Genomic DNA, 17,872 nt, shown 5'->3' with positions numbered 1-17,872 from the left:
TACCAATTGAGCTATCAGCCCTAATAATACCAGACAGCCTAAATTCAGGTTTTAAACTACTTATTTTGTAGTACATTCTAGTTTCTGAAAACTCACTTTTCTTCATTGATTAAAATAACAATCAAATTGTATGAAATAATTTGAGGGCATTTCAACCAATCCGATGATAACAATACGACCACCAACTAGGCTTTCAGTTTCTGTAATATGACAGGATTTTTTATTGTATAAAAACCAATCCGATGATAATAATACGATATTCTTGCTCGTTAAGAAGTTGATTTTAATTTAATGAATTTTAGTAGTTTGATATTTCGAAATACTTACACGATAAACGCTTTTATATTTCAAAGTGAACCTTATATATAAAGAAGTATTACACAGAGTTTCGAATTTCAAATTGTCACAAACTTTAAATATTATACGTTCTGCAGATATCGCCAGTCTTATCATATGCCCTTGAAAATTGACTGATATATCAAAATATCCAATATGTAACTCGTTTTTTGTTTTCAAATAAGTCCTTCAGCAATCTTAGTATCATAATTCCAGCTGTCGGCTGCGACCACTCGTTAGGGGAAATCATGTTTCTCGGCTGCTACTCTTTAGAACTTCGTAGCCTGGATAAAAAGGTGGATTAATTATGGTTTATCTCTTTTATTCTATTCATGATTGTTTAATATTCATTAAGTACAAAGGTGGATATTGAGGTTGACCCAGCGACCAATTAAATATGAAGGGCAAGAGGAAGCAAATTTAAGTAATATTGACAAACCAGGTGTCTCGCTGTCCTTGCTGTGTGAATTTATCTTGTCGACACAGCGGTTCGTGTCAAATTGACCAAATTTGTGAACGCTGAGGAAGAGAATTCGGGTTACAAATTTATACTTTTATAATAAGGTAAGGCAATTTATTAACATACTGTGTAACCCGGGATTTCACTGCCGCAGTTAAAAAGGGTAGGAGTAAGTAAACAAACAGACCGGAATGAGTAAAAGTAAATCATTAACCAGCAACACAATGAAAATGTACATTGTATTGTAGATTGTATTTAACTGCACGTTATTGAATAAATAAAGATGAATACATATATTATACATGTAATTTATTCATGTGTCTGTATGGAACTTCGAAGAATGACAAATTGATATGAAAGTCTGGTTCGTTGCTGACACCTTTTCTCTTGTAGTAAATTTTTTAAACCGGAAAGAATATATAGGGGGAAGCCAAAGGGTATTTAGGGGTACTATATTATGGGGGATTTCCAAAATCCACTAAGGCATTCCCCAAAATACCCCAAAATTACTAAAATACCACCTGTGCCTAGTATGTATTTTTACTGTTTACAGATGCTATTCTATGGCGTTATACACTATATATAGAGAATGAGGCATAATTTCAAAGTCCTGAGACATTAGGTTGTTGAATTATGTGGCCGCACCTATTTGCGCTCTCGCAATTAGCAATTACAGCACTGCACTTTATACAAGATATCTCGGCTTCCAAAGGAGCTAAATGCTCAACTATCGAACATTGCATAACTGAATCCATCATAAGACACTGGTGTTTCGATCTCGATAACCTGTGAACAAGACATATCTGTCTTACAAAACAACTTGAACAGTGTCATAAAATGGTCTGAACGAAAAATGTGGCACTACACAAAGACAAGTTTGAGTATATGTGTCACAGACACAATCTCGACGCAGTGCTCTCGTCAAACTTCCTTTTGTTAGTGAATTGTACCAGTACTCGGTAGCCAAAGACAAGTCACTCGCACCTTTAGGCCAACTAAGATACCTCGGGGTTCTCGTCTCCAACGATCAATCTTGGCAACCCCACGGCCCACCATAGAAAACAAGGCTCGACAAAAAACTGCCTGGGTTTTCAGTGTCTTTCAAACCAGATCACCAGTTATAATGCTTCAGCTCATGCTTTACAAGTCGATGGTTCGTAGACCGTAGTCTACTGGAATACTTTGACATTACGCTCTACCCAACTTAAGGGGGCAGGGGGTCTTTATGAAATTTCTCTCGAAAGTGATTTTATAATTGTTTTTGATAGAGGGGAGTGATATTTATTAGTTGTTTTTGGTCCCATGGAAAAATGTTGTTCCTAGCCGAAATTAACGCCGGTCAAAGGTCAGCGCTCATGTGTAATTATATTGCGCGAGCGATTTTCAATCACGCGCCCTGAAAATCGCGTTTAAAAATCCATCTTCTCCTACATTTTTTGAGCAATCACCTTGAAACTTTCAGGGTATGTTCTAAGGACCATTCAAAACTTCAGGTCTATCAGAATGTTAAGATAGGCCTTAGAAATGTTTTTATTCGATTTTGAAAATCTTGGACCTCGTTTTTTGACGATTTTTCCAGGTCCAAGATTTTCAAAATCGAATAAAAACTTTTATAAGGCCTATCTTAAAATTCTGATAGACCAGAAGTTTCTAAATGGTCCTTAGAACATACCCTGAAAGTTTCAAGGTGATTGCTCAAAAATGTAGGAGAAGATAGATTTTTTTGTATTATAATAATGAATGAATAAATTACATTCAATTTCAGCAATGACCAATTGGCTGACTATAAAGTGATCCTAAAGCATAGCACAAATGTGTAATAAGTTAATAGATTAAAAACTGATTCATGTGATGCATTACGCAGAGCACAGATAAAAAAGATAGATTTTTAGACTCGATTTTCAGGGTGCGCGATTGAAAATCGCTCGTGCAATACAATTACACATGAGCGCTGACCTTTGGCCGGCGATAATTTCGGCTAGGAACAAAATTTTTCCATGGGACAAAAAACAACTAGTAGATACCACTCCCCTCTATCAGAAACAACTATAAAATCAATTTCGAGAAAAATTTCATAAAGAACCCCCTGCCCCCTTAATATGATCATTTTGAAAATTTAAATGTCCAAGTTGAGCATTTAGCTTCTTCACAAGCAGAGATATACTCTATTGTAAAGTGCTGTAATTTCTAATCACGAGAGCGCAAATTATAAGTGCAGCTCACAACTCAACATTCTAAAGGATTCTAAAAATTGGATGATGTTCTTAGATGGTGTGAAAAACTCAATGAAACTGGGCCAATGTTGGGCTATTATCCCAAGGCAGCCAAGGCATGGCTCATTGTTAAAACCACATTGCAAAGAGAAAGCTGAAAAAAATGTTCCCAAATATACAGGTATCTGAGGTTGGGCACAGATATCTTGGATCATTCATTGGAACTGAGCTGAGGAGGGGACAAAATCATTTGTGGAGAGAAAAGTCGATGAATGGAATAACGACATTGAAGATCTAGCAGATATTGCTAAAAGGGAACCTCAGGCAGCTTATTCTGCATTCAACTATGGGTTATCTTAAAGATGGAATTATGTATGCCGAACAACACCTGGCATCAGTCAACACCTTAAAAGACGAAACTAGCAGAAAACTCTTTGCATTACCAGTCAAAGAAGGAGGTCTCGGTATATATGACCTAAGTTTGATGTCTGACCTAGAGTACAAGTACTCATGCCAAGTAACATCAGATCTTACAGAAGCAATATACAAACAAAACCCAGATTTTTAATAACTATAAATCATAAGCATTTTCAACTGAAGCATCCACTGCAAAATGGACTGTTGCCCACAATGAATATTCAAGTATTTTTTGGGTATTATGGGGAACTTTATCATGGCGATTGCCAAAATCAATTAAGGCATTCCCTATAATACCCCTTGGCTTCCCCGATAGTTCTAACCATATATTTGGATACGAAACATGTATCAAGCACCGTTTGGCGGCCAAATTCTGAATTTTGCCGCCAAATTATTTTGGAGGCGTAAATCAAAAATCTGTTCTCAAAATAAGGTGGAAATGCAATTTAAAGTCGATTCCGAAAATTTCATGCAAAAATTTTGAAAACTGATTGAGTTGTTACAATTTTAATGAGATCAATTCCGCGAATATCGCGAACCAAGATACGAGCTTACGAGCAATTTAGTTCATTTTTTGTGGTCTTTTCGCCTTACTCCTTGATATCCACATTTAAACAGATATAAAGCTATAACTTACAGAGAATAATATGTAGTTAAGTTTAGGCTTACCTTTCATATAAAGTAAGTCTTCTTCAAAAATATTGATATTTGACCAATTTACGGGACGAAATCTACCAAATTTGGTGCGTATGCCCAAATATGGGCACATGGTTTTTTGCTCATAACTCAGTCATTTTTTGTCCAATCCTGATGAAATTTCATATACGAGTTCAAGAGACCACTAGCTACAAGTAGAGCACCATAAACTTGGGTTTTGAGCATATTAAGGGTATTTGGCTAAATTGCCCCCCCCCCCCCCCCTCAAGCTTGAAATGACTGTCTCCAGATTGATTCTGATTAAGATAGCGCACCCCTTGTCAGCTTGTCAAAGATCCTGGCTTTGAACTTGTAAATCCGTATTTATACACGCAGTTGTTGATCATTTAGTTTCAGAAAACGAAACTGCACCCAGAGCTGTGAAAGATTTCGGTAGTGATCGCCAAAAAAAGACAAATTATTGGTTAGCAATATTATGTTCTTTCACTTCCATGCTCGATCAAGTGTTATCGGCCACGGCTGTACTGATGTACTGATATCAATTGTTAGATCAAAATTATTTCATAATTTGATTAGATTATTTTTATTGAAAGTATTTCAAAGCAGGTTAACAAGATTGTATGAAAATAATATATTTGAAACTGCCATTTAAACCGATCAAAATTTTTAAACAAGGTGATAGTGGTTTACCCATGGTAACTAGTAGCAGTGGTGTTACCATGGTAACTAGTAGCAGTGGTGTAACCATGGTAACTAGTAGCAGTGGTGTAACCATGGTAACTAGTAGCAGTGGTTTACCCATGGTAACTAGTAGCAGTGGTGTAACCATGGTAACTAGTAGCAGTGGTATAAACATGGTAACTAGTAGTAGTAGTGTAACCATGGTAACTGGTAACAGTGGTGTGACCATGTTAACTAGTAGCAGTGGTGTAACCATGGTAACTATTAGCAGTGGTGTTACCATGGTAACTAGTAGCAGTGGTGTAACCATGGTAACTAGTAGCAGTGGTGTAACCATGGTAACTAGTAGCAGTGGTGTAACCATGGTAACTAGTAGCAGTGGTGTAACCATGTTAACTACTGATAGTGGTTTGTTTGAATTTCCCCCTACACCGACATTATATGAGAACAAATTAGTCACAATGATTAAATGAGTTATACGTCAATACATATTATATTGACAATATAAACAATACAAATAGTACTAAGTGTACAATACTTCACTCCAACAGGAGGCAAGAGAAAGTGGAGATCTGACGGTAAATGTGGTGAATTGTGGGTCCACTTCTCTCCTTGCTATAAGCCTTACAATAATTCCATACCTTGTTGGCTATTTTCCAGCTGTCTACCTGTGGCTGTATTGGCAGGTTGCCAGCTCAAGTGGTCACAAACGGCACTTGCCAGCCAAACGCAATGGTGTGAACCCACTTAGAGGTCATGACGATAATTAAAGCATCCCACTTATATGATTTGTGACACCAGAAGTGAACATGCTTTGGCTGAAGAACATTGCAGGTATCTGTAATAGATTGTGAAGTAATGCAATAACGGTCTATGATGCGATAATTAAAGTACCGGAAACGGTGCAATAATGGAGTAATGGATAAACGGGAAACCCCTGATTGGTTGATCTCGTTTGTTCAGCTCATGCTCATTTAAGATAATCGTTTCCTGGAGCCCAGCCCGTTCGACCCCCCAATCAGGAACTCGAAACTCATCTCGTGGATCACACGTGTCGGCCCAATGACCAACACGAGTGATACCCTTTTTAAACCCTGGGCACACCTATAATTCCCCACTTCTTGACTTCCTGAACGCCTCCCAAAGACCTACCACCGTTCCTAATTGTTAATACATTGATACATTAATACATTGATACATTGATACATTTATACATTGATACATTGATACATTGATACATAGCTACAACCAACCCGATTTCAAGTCGTATTATTTGGTCAACTCACTCTAACTAAAACACAACGCAACCTACAAGTTCCATTGTGGGAACAGACAGATAGTCTGTTGGAACTAAAGTCCTGAAACTAATCAACCTATCTCAAACCTAGACGATCAACCACCTCTCTCTTCATAACCCACAAGTGGCGCTGCGACTGCGAACCAAATTGGGAACTACAGGTTAGAGAATAGAGCTATACTGGTGACCACTTTTGTTGCCTTTCCTGCCAATTTTCGCTGTCAGTTTCATCTGCCAACATGAGCCAATGCACTCAGCAGATTTAGACAAATGTCACAACACCTTTTCCACAACACACACCATATCAACCGCCTGGATCACTTACTTACAAACCACCAATGACAATGATTCACCACAACAATCAACATTTTGACAACGACAAGTTTGACCACAAAGATATGCCTGGACTAGGACATATAGCACCTCCGACTCAAGAGTCTTTTAAGCTTTTCGGGGGGAAGAAACCCCATGAGTACAATTATCATGGGGATGACATCCACGATTTTCTGCTGGCATTCGACAACTACTGCACAGTCATCGGTCTTCCTCTGTCTGCTTCATTCAAAGTCTTCTGCACATTTCTGGATAACAAAAGCTTTTCAAGAGTTATGTCACTGAACCTAACAGATAGACAAACAACAGATTGGCATGCAGCCAAGGACATGATAGTCAAGAAGCTCGACCCTAACTACAATAGCAAAATGTCTGTCGACGAACTATTCAACATCAAACAGAGCTCAGAAGAAACCATCCTCGACTTTGCGGAACGACTCGAGAAAAAGATCAATGTAATTCCTACATGCAAGAAGATGCCTGATAGCACCAAAGAAGAGTTACTCCAGGATGCATTCATCAATGGAATAAGATCTGAGCAAGTAGCTTACTCGCTTCTCACAACACCTGGACTAGACCACTACACAAAACTTGTTGAGCATAGCCAACATCTGGAGAAAATCATCGGGAAACTGAAAAGCAGATCAATCAGAGGCGATGGATTTCCCAACGCAACCGCCCTCTTGAAATAGCACACTGCATTCCATGGCAGTGGCCCGCATCTCTTGGACAGGAAGTGTATATACCATTAACGACGGCAAGTATGCAACATTAAAACTGGAAAGATTATTATGGTATATCACGACAGGACACGAAAAGTCCCATCTCAGTTACAAAAACACTAAATGCAAGATACTATCAAGAACTCAAGAAGATTATGGTAGAACATAAACTCAAGTCAGAAGAATTAGAAGAACAACATAACCTCGAATCAGAAAAATCAGAAGAACAACAAGTCATTGGAGACTCAATTGAGACAGGTCCGCAACCATCTACTACCTTGAAAAGATACGAGGATGATGATGAAATGCTCCTAATTTTACCATGCCAACGGTCAACACTTGTCCAGAACACCGATGCAGAAGCTGATGGCGAGTATATCTCATCCTTGTCTCTCGGAAATGGCCATTCTGAGGGAAGACTTTCGTCACAGAGGATGTAACACCGCGCCACCAGACTTTCTCCAGAAGTTCTGACACTTTGTCCCGTCGGCAAAATGATAGAGCAAGCTCTATATCACCGCAACAAATCCAGGGCGGCCATCAAGCCGTATCCCAGTCAAGCTCTACAGCTAGCGGTAGAGAGCTACCATCTCCTAAACCGTCCCAACATTCGATTCAAAGTCAATTCACGCCCGAAATAATAAGATAATAGTACACAGCCGTAGGGTGGAGTCTTCCTACAGTTCAGAGTCATGAGTTGTGCAATGTGTAGCTACACGTGAAACATAAAAAATGATCCGGAGAATTATATAAGATTGATCACCTTATCCCTGATTCCCAAAGGATGGATAGGTACCTTCGACTCGGAAACAATATTTCAGATGACACGATACGACCCCGAAAGAATACTACTTCTCACATTGCTGATAACTTATTGCCAAAGTGCCATGATTTGTGATGCACAAAATCACCTTACATTAATGAGATGGCCTGAACAATTCAAAGCTGTGATACTACGGACCATACAAATTTTACGATTCAAAACGAATGCATTGTCTCTCCAAGTGAAGCTGCTGAGATGCACAACAAAGCAGGAAAGAAACGGAAAAAACAACACACAATAAGATTTTACCGAAAAGCCAATACCAAGACTTGATGAGAAATCATGCATTGACGAAACTGGACAACTGACACAGTCACTAAAGATTTTGATTGTCCTATGAAATGGATGACAAAGGTTCAGACGGACGTAATATCATGTAATTACAGCGAAGGTTACGTCACAAAAGCACACACTTACCAGCCTATTTCCAACCTTGCCGATATATCAGACTGCCGTTACGATACAAGTTATTGAAGGGATTGCAGTAACATATATTGTGCCAGACCCAATGGTACAGTCCAAGTTCGTACAAATTGGAACATTTAATGGTACAATAATCTCGTCTCATCTCATAATTCCTAATCGTTTGCCTTGGAAAACCCAAGTAAACTACCCGACAAAACGGAAATTGACGGATTCCAAGTCACTGCACACCAACTTTTAGGACCAATGATGGCTGTTGATGATATCAAACTATTGTTGCAAGAGCTAACACATAAAATGCAATTCTTGGAAGTTATCATTCCTACTGATATCTTCCGTCATCATTTCAATGATTCAACAATAATAGAAGTTGCTTCGAACTCGGAATACATTCTTGTCAGTCATTGCAAGCCAGTGGAGATAAAGTTTACAACATCTTGCAGTTCCGTTGCCCCTGATGGTGTCAAATTATACATCAGAACTCGTTACATTTCCGACCACTTGGGCAACAACTAATCGAGACGTCTCACCCTCACAAAGTGAAGCATCAGTCGATTTTCTCGCAAGTCAGCTGGCCGAAATAGAACAAAAATGAATCACTCCACAGAAGAAAGTCATGACACTTCAAGAGGACTATCATTTATTGGTCTTACATCTCTGAAACCTAAACACTGGGTTGATTTAGCAACCACATGGATTGTGGCAAAATCTTTGCCAGTATCTTCGTTCGAGTAAACAAACCACTCATCAATTCAACTGCACGGTGAACATTTTGCATGAATATCGAGTGTGACCTTGAAAAATACTTATTGGGTTAAAATTCTAGGCAGAGGACAAAACACCAACGTTCAACCCTTAAGATCATAAGACAACACTCATTTCAATTCTTGCACCGCTCTTTGTTTCTGTGACCCAGAATGCTTCGGACTTCAAACTGTCGCAAAAGACGAGCCCGATCTCGATGATTTACAGATTAACGAAGTAACACACCACACGTACACTGCAAACATTGTATGTGCAGAAAGATTTGCAACCAGCGCCGAGTTTTGCGGACATGAGGATGCTGCACTGTATACCACGCTCAATAAAGCTCGAGACCAAGCTGTTGATCACATTTGGAAACGCAATATAAGATGATTTGAAGACCTACGATCTGCAAACGACATAACAATCACTAACAGCACCCCTTTCAAAAAGGTAAAACGGGGAGTGCAATTGCTGTTATCCCTGGTGCTGGATTGCTCGCAAGCATGGCCTTCAATTTCTTCAATCGACATGAGATTAAACACCTTAAATCTCATATTGCTCACCTCGATCATCAGTTCTCCAAGTTCACCCAACAAGTTCATGATGAAGTCGTGCAACAACGTCAATTCAACAAAGATGTTCTCTACTTAATCAAGGATTACCAAGAAAACGTGGACGAGAGACTAAACGAACTCCAATGTGCAATTACATCACTGTATACGTATGCTATCGAAAACTTGGTATTTGACGAGTCGGAGTACAGGGAGAAGGTGAACTTCAACTACGAATTTCATGGAGTGAATATAGAGGGTTGTTAATACAACCGATCCAGCTATACTATTAGCAGAAGACCTTGAGTACTTCGTCAACTGTCAACAACAATCCGATATTCGCAAGTTCCTTCTTTGTCTTGTCAACAATGTACGTGGAACCTAACGCCGTCTTTCTCACTTTGAGCCAGCTACAGTTCCTGTAAAAAGCAAAGAAACTCTTGTCTTCGAGTAAAACTTCCTAAACGGATATACCTTAAAGACGATCAGTTTTACTCCACAGAACGGTCAGAACGAAACTCGACCACTAAAACTGCTGGTCTGTCTCGATATCTCCAAAAAGACAAAGACGCACCTGAGATTACTTGTCTTAGCAAAGCTTCTCAATGTAAAACGGGAGAAGTACACTGTAAACATTATGTCGCACAAGTTTCAGTAGGAGCCTTGACTTTCGGAAACGGAAATCCAGCCATTGGAATTAATATTGGAAGCTCCTAGAAGAACAATTGGATAGACACTCCTGACAACGAAACTAAACTTTACTCATGTGACGAGTACTCTCAAATCAAATTACAAAGTAGAGTTTTGTATTCTATCCGACCGGAAGACATTACCAAATCATTCACTGGACGACGTCACTGGACAGTAACATGTGGTTTCAAGAACTCGCGACTAATGCAAGAAAACATCAGCAGTTAAACTTTACACGGATCCATCAGCTTATCGGAAAGCAGGACCAATTTCTGTTACGCACGACTAATAAAAGATCTGGAGTGCGTTAGAGAGGAACAAGCCGATCAGTTCCACCTCCACGACAGAATATAGTTGAAAATAACGACGAGAAACCGGAAGAGACGTCAATCATAATTCATCAAAACAAAACATCAAATACAGTATCAAAATCATTCCAACCAGATACTTCATCAACACCAAAACGTTCAACACGATCAGTACAAGCTCAATCCAATATTGAATAAATCATTCACTCAAACTTCACAAAAACGAGCATAACATTGGCTGTATAAATTGGCAGTTGGCAAAAATGACTTTAATGTCGACGTTTCATAACGTCCCCCAAAAATGACTTCAATGTCGACGTTTCACAACGTCCCTCAATTTGACTTCAATGTCGACGTTTTTAACGTCCCTATTATAATGGCTACAAGGGCCACCAGAGACTCAACAAATGGACACTTTTCTCAACTGGACATCAAAACACAAACAGTGCATCTAATAATCATCTACCTAACCGTTCTAAATCTGATACCGAAAAGACACGCTCTACAATTTATTTTCGAGCGACACACATCAAACAGGTTACACGCTGCGCTAGAAGCTTTAAAAAACAATACAGACTATGTAAAACTCTCTGAATCATTACAAAGCTCAGAATCCAAAATATCAATAAAACTTTGGATATTATTTCAGTTCTTACAAAAACAGATATAGAACTTTTGTACCTCCAGCAACGGTACCGCTACTTTTGCAACTTTTAAATGATGCGCTGTGTGTTAAAGTATTCATTAAAATTACGAAAACGGTTAAATTTTAAATTATTTATCAATATCAAAAAAAACAGATTTTTGAATAAGTTAAGGCACCAATTTCAAAGAGCTCTTAAAAAGTACCCAGTGTCCGAGCCTCTCGATATCAGACTTGGAGCTGCATCAATTAAGTATTTTAAAACCGTGAAATTGCGAATTTTGAGCGACACCATTACAAAAAACAAATTGAATTCTTTGGTTGACATCAACAAAAACAAGATACGCCCATATCTGTTTTGTTGAGACTTTTAACGAAATCAGTTGTACTATTTTACAATTTCGTACCTATAACTTCAGCATAAAAACAGCTAGCTAATTACCTCATTTTATCCTATCAGGAAACATCTTTTACGCTTGCTCATGATCATATATTGATCTATGGTGTTTCTGCCTTGCCACATAGGGGCTGAAAATTGGAAATTGCACATAATCACAACAATAATAAAACATGACCTTCAACAAAGAAAAATTCATCTATCACACATAACTTAAATATCCACGTCATTAACATCCTAAATTATCCAAAAATGAAATCAAGACTATCAGAAAAAGAACGAAACCAACATACCAGGCTCTCGTGTCCCTTGAACCTGTTGTACTGATGCACTGCACTCATGTAATGCCAATGGTACATGCAGTACGCCAGACCCCCGTCTCTCGTTCCATGAACTAACCCCCTCGGGATCCACAATCCATCGGGAGCAGTTCCTCCACAATGGGAGTGTCACAAGTTTTAAAACAACACGGCATCACGACAGGTTTTAAATCTATTGAACCATGACACTTCTTTACACACAACACCAGGATCCAAATTAGCTCACTGCCATAGAAAAATGCCATCAACTCCGGGCACAAGAATCAGTTTTCCTGAAGGCCGGCCTACTCTCACACCACTTATTGCATTCGTTGCTTCAATTCGCCATGTTTTCTTTTCTCCCCCAGGAAGTCTTGTTCAATATAGCGCTATTGTTACACTTTGACGACATCCTCCAATTAAGAGCTGTGAGCCGTAAATTACGACATCTGCTGGACCCGTATTTCCTCAACAAATGGGTGCAAATAAGCGAATCTAGCATCGCAACTCACAATTCGATGTTACCCGAAAATCGTACAGTGCCCCATCCCTTCCTCGCCTCATAAAACTAAAAAATGAACTGACCCTTGCAGCCAAAACAAAATCTCCACAAAGTATCATCCAAACATCAAAGTTCATTTTCCAGCAGTTATATCAGAAATACCTTGTCAAAAAACCATTAATGTGTGTAATATCAGCTTACCTAGAACAACATAATAAAAGATTCTTCAAACGACTGTTACAAAACAGTGTAATATGCAAAAAAGACTCTTAAAAGGAAAAAATGTCATTGCTAAAAGAACTAACAATAATCCTGGAAATTTATATTGAACTATCATGCCTATATACTACTAAGACTTACGAACATTTGCCAAGTGAACTAATGACTTACATTGATTACAAATTTATCTTCAATAGGAACAAAGCACTAAAATGGTTTAACCAAGATTGACCACAAATTTGAATCACCAACCAACGCTATATTTTAAACCTTCAAGGTGTCGTTCAAAATTGAAAAACGTATGTAAAGGATTGGAAAATATATATTAAATTGATTTATGTGTGAATTTATAAGTGGTCACACACAATTGTAACGAGGAACAAACTTTGTTAAAATTAATTATGATTACAGTGCAGAAAGAATCTTCAGTTACCGATGTTTCTAGTTACATATTGATTGTGACAAACTATATACAAATATTTATTCTTGTGTCTTAAGATAAAACGATAAAGTCAAAAAATATATTGTCATTTTCAAAACTAATTCTTCGTGTGATTTAACTATTCGTCCATTTTATAAACAAATTAAAAGGGTAATGGACTTCATTCAAGATATTTACTCATAACATTAAATTATTTCTTTCGACATGTGTAAATTTAATTTAATTTCATTTCCGATATTGATTGTAAAACGATGGTAGGTTCCTGACAAAATTTGGATTTTTTTTCCTGAGGGGGGAAGATTGTGGGTCCACTTCTCTCCTTGCTATAAGCCTTACAATAATTCCATACCTTGTTGGCTATTTTCCAGCTGTCTACCTGTGGCTGTATTGGCAGGTTGCCAGCTCAAGTGGTCACAAACGGCACTTGCCAGCCAAACGCAATGGTGTGAACCCACTTAGAGGTCATGACGATAATTAAAGCATCCCACTTATATGATTTGTGACACCAGAAGTGAACATGCTTTGGCTGAAGAACATTGCAGGTATCTGTAATAGATTGTGAAGTAATGCAATAACGGTCTATGATGCGATAATTAAAGTACCGGAAACGGTGCAATAATGGAGTAATGGATAAACGGGAAACCCCTGATTGGTTGATCTCGTTTGTTCAGCTCATGCTCATTTAAGATAATCGTTTCCTGGAGCCCAGCCCGTTCGACCCCCCAATCAGGAACTCGAAACTCATCTCGTGGATCACACGTGTCGGCCCAATGACCAACACGAGTGATACCCTTTTTAAACCCTGGGCACACCTATAATTCCCCACTTCTTGACTTCCTGAACGCCTCCCAAAGACCTACCACCGTTCCTAATTGTTAATACATTGATACATTAATACATTGATACATTGATACATTTATACATTGATACATTGATACATTGATACATAGCTACAACCAACCCGATTTCAAGTCGTATTATTTGGTCAACTCACTCTAACTAAAACACAACGCAACCTACAAGTTCCATTGTGGGAACAGACAGATAGTCTGTTGGAACTAAAGTCCTGAAACTAATCAACCTATCTCAAACCTAGACGATCAACCACCTCTCTCTTCATAACCCACAGAATCGTATCCTGGTAGTAGGTATTATCGCCTCCATGATAACAGTCCTGGTGAGTGTGACCCTGATGGGGAGAAACCGTGTTGTAGTGACAGGTGGGGACGGTGTGGTAACACGGCTGAGCACTGTTCTTGTTCTGGCTGTGTAGACTACAGAGTTATATATAGGGACTGGAGAGAATCAGGAGGTAAGAGAAGGTGGAGGTATGACGGTAGATGTGGTAGTAGGTATTCCCTCCCTGATGGCAGTCCTGCTGAGTGTGACCCTGATGGGGAGAACCCGTGTTGTAGTTACAGGTGGGGAGGGTGTGGTAACACGGCTGAGCACTGTTCTTGTTCTGACTGTGTAGACTACAGTGTTATATATAAGGACTGGAGAGAATCAGGAGGTAAGAGAAAGTGGAGGTATGACGGTAGATGTGGTAGTGATTATCCCCTCCCTGATAACAGTCCTGCTGAGTGTGACCCTGATGGGGAGAACCCGTGTTGTAGTAACTGGTCTAATGGTGCGTGTGGTAATCACTGTGATGGTTACTACAGTATAGACTACAGTATAGTGAGCGAACTGAGAAAATCAGGAGAAAATTATACAGTAGCAACAGTAGGCGGGTTTCTGAAAAATGTGTGTTTCAATGAAGAGAAAAAACGATACAACTTCAAGTGTACCCACTCTGATGTGTACTTTAAACATGGTGTAAAAGATTATCAGTTTGACAGTGTTACTTCAGTGTGTGAAAACGATCCCCACGTGTATCAGGCATGTGGGTTCAACACAGAAATAACAAACACGGATGTGCTGTGTGGAGGCTTGTTTTGCAATAACACATATAAGAGATGTGTTAAGAACTGTAGTGTAGATAATGATTGTTCTGTAAAGCATGACCCACAACAGTACACTGGAACTAATCTCTGTAATGATAAATGTGACTCTGAAAAGTGTATAGATGAAAGTGATTGTAACGGGTATAAATACGGAGTTAACTGCAAATATCGTGGGAGGAAGGATTGTGTTCCTGCAATGTGGATATGTGATGGATACAGGGTCTGTGATAAAGGAGAGGATGAACAGGACTGTAATGTAACTGAAACTACCCCACACTCGTGTACACATTACTACAGAAAAGTGCGTAACGAGATTAGAACAGTACCTATATTAAACTATACTAGGTGCTCCGTATTTGATATAAAGAAGGAATGGAAAAACTATCCATACTGTCTGAACTATCTAGATCAGACTAACTGTTCTGATAATGAGCGAGTAGGGGGGTATTGTCCTATTAATGGGTATTTGTCGAGTGTTTCTAAGCAAATGGTGTGTTATGAAAATGATGAGGAGACTAGTTTACCAGTAAAGTTATGTGACGATGACATTCAAAACAACTGTATATCACCGTCTCCTTCAACTTATTGTAGAGTACACAAACACAGGATGTGTGACAGAGTGTGGGATTGTACTGATGGAAGTGACGAACTTAATGATTTATGTGAATACATGACGAAGGAATTTCGATGTGTCCGTAGGTTTAACTTTAAAATAAATATGTCCGGAATACCAGTTTCTTGGATAATGGACAATCAGGTGGATTGTATGGACGGGTTAGATGAACAGGCTGAGGATTTGAACTTCTGTGACAATCAAACTGACGAAACCTATCGTTTTAAAGAAAGTGACGAAACTTGCGATAACGTCTATCTGTGTCCAAAAGGTAATAAATCATACGTTCAATTCGAACAGCTCTGTGATGGAGTGGAGACGTGTGGTGACGGTGCAGAGAATGGGGTTTGTAGGATCGCTAGAGATTTTCCAACGATCAATAAGACCGCTCTTTATGACGGAGGATTGCGAAATGTATGCAGTGACTCCAAGTCCAACTGTGAAGTAAAAGAATTCATACGACCCTGGATTGATGTATTCGGAATAAAGTCAGAGTTAATCGTTCCGACCTCTAAGGTTAATTGCAGCAATTTATTTGGTGAATATTACCTGTTTCTCAGTTGCATGGATCTATGTTCAGATGCCCCATGTCCTCTAAATAAAAACAGAACATTGTTGCACAATTCATGTCCTGGACAATATCCTGACCGAATATATACTCTTGCTAACAACTCTTTTCTAAAGTTCTAACGTTTGTTGACAAAGCAAATCAAGACCTATTTCACCAGGACTATTTCCAATGCAATAATAGTAGATGTATTGAATACAATCAAGTGTGTGATCTTGTAAATGATTGCGGGGACATGAGTGACGAAGCAAACTGTTCAAATAACATGATCTGCGAAGACACTTTTATTCTCAACTAATCATCAATTCATTTCCTTATCACAGAGATGTGATGGTATGTATGATTGCTTTGACCTTTCAGACGAATGCAATGATGCTTGTGGGAAAAGAATACTTAAAAACTGGATACTGCAAGTATTGTGCTGGGTCATGGGTGTGCTAGCATTGATCTTCAACTCGTACACCGTATTCTGTGGGCTGAAAACTCTTCAGGATAGTGGGACTAGAAGTATGTTAACTAATAAGGCAATGGTCAGTCTTATCGGATCAGGGGATCTATTTATTGGATTATACTTAATTATGTTGTCTTTCTATGATAGTTTTGTATATGGGAACGGGTTTTGCAGACATCAAGCCGATTGGTACACCGGAACAGCATGCTCCATATTAGGGGTCATCAGCACAGTTGGATCACAAGTGTCCCTTTTTGCAATGGCATCCTTGAGTATCATAAGAATGCACAAGCTCACTTTCAAGAAAATGAGTATTCCATGCCCTGTTAACAGAAATTCCGTCATCAAGGTTGGTTTCTTGGTAACGGGTATTATCACTGCTTCACTAGCTATAGCTGTTACACCATTAATGCCTTCATTAGAGGAATATTTTGTACAAGGAATGTACTATGACCCCGCCTACAAAGTGTTCATTGGCTTCCCCAACAAAGAGAAACATGTTAAAGTTCTTCAAGGACATTACAATATCACTAACAGTAACATCACTATGGATTTAACCTGGAAACAAATCAGTGATAAGGTGGACGGTATGTTCACTCAGCAACATGGACTTTTGAGTAGACGTCCAGTTCATTTCTATGGTAATGACGGTGTTTGCTTATTCAAGTACTTTGTTCGGAGTGACGATGCAAGAAGAATCAGACAAACGATACAAAATATAGCAGACATAACTGATCAAAAAGGAGATCCAGTAGTTTGGCTTATGCTTGGTGTGAACTTAGTCTGCTTCATCATCATTTCTGTTTGCTACATAGTTATTTATATCCAGACAAGGATTTCTTCACGGAGATCAGGACAGCGTCATAACCCAGAAAGAGTTAGGGAAAATAGGTCTATACAGAATAAAATTACTCTTATTGTTGCGACTGATTTCCTTTGCTGGGTACCATTCATTGTTATAAGCGGTATGCATAATCTTGAATTTTTCGATGCTACTGAATGGTATGTGACGTATGCGATGATAGCTCTTCCACTTAACTCTGTTATCAACCCGCTGATATACGAAAAAACATTAGCAGAGTTCCTAGGCAGAAAGTTGGGGGAGGTAAAAAGACTTATCAGGTTAAGTATCTC

At 38.8% G+C, this 17,872-nt stretch overlaps 1 long non-coding RNA gene across 1 annotated transcript; it reads right to left on the bottom strand.

The window, feature by feature from the left end:
* Positions 1-338: 338 nt before the first annotated feature.
* On the bottom strand, positions 339-1,812 carry LOC134821991 (uncharacterized). The gene is made up of 2 exons (XR_010161097.1): positions 776-1,812; positions 339-620 (listed from the first exon to the last, which is right to left on the bottom strand). It is a non-coding gene; the product is annotated as an uncharacterized LOC134821991 (long non-coding RNA).
* Between the last annotated feature and the right edge of the window lie 16,060 nt (positions 1,813-17,872).

Source organism: Bolinopsis microptera, chromosome 10 (genome assembly GCF_026151205.1).
Source record: "Bolinopsis microptera isolate Bmic1 chromosome 10, MBARI_Bmic_1.0, whole genome shotgun sequence".
Taxonomy (NCBI): Eukaryota; Metazoa; Ctenophora; class Tentaculata; order Lobata; family Bolinopsidae; genus Bolinopsis; species Bolinopsis microptera.
Note: the sequence above shows the minus strand (reverse complement) of the source record. Positions and strands in the feature narration are given on the sequence as shown.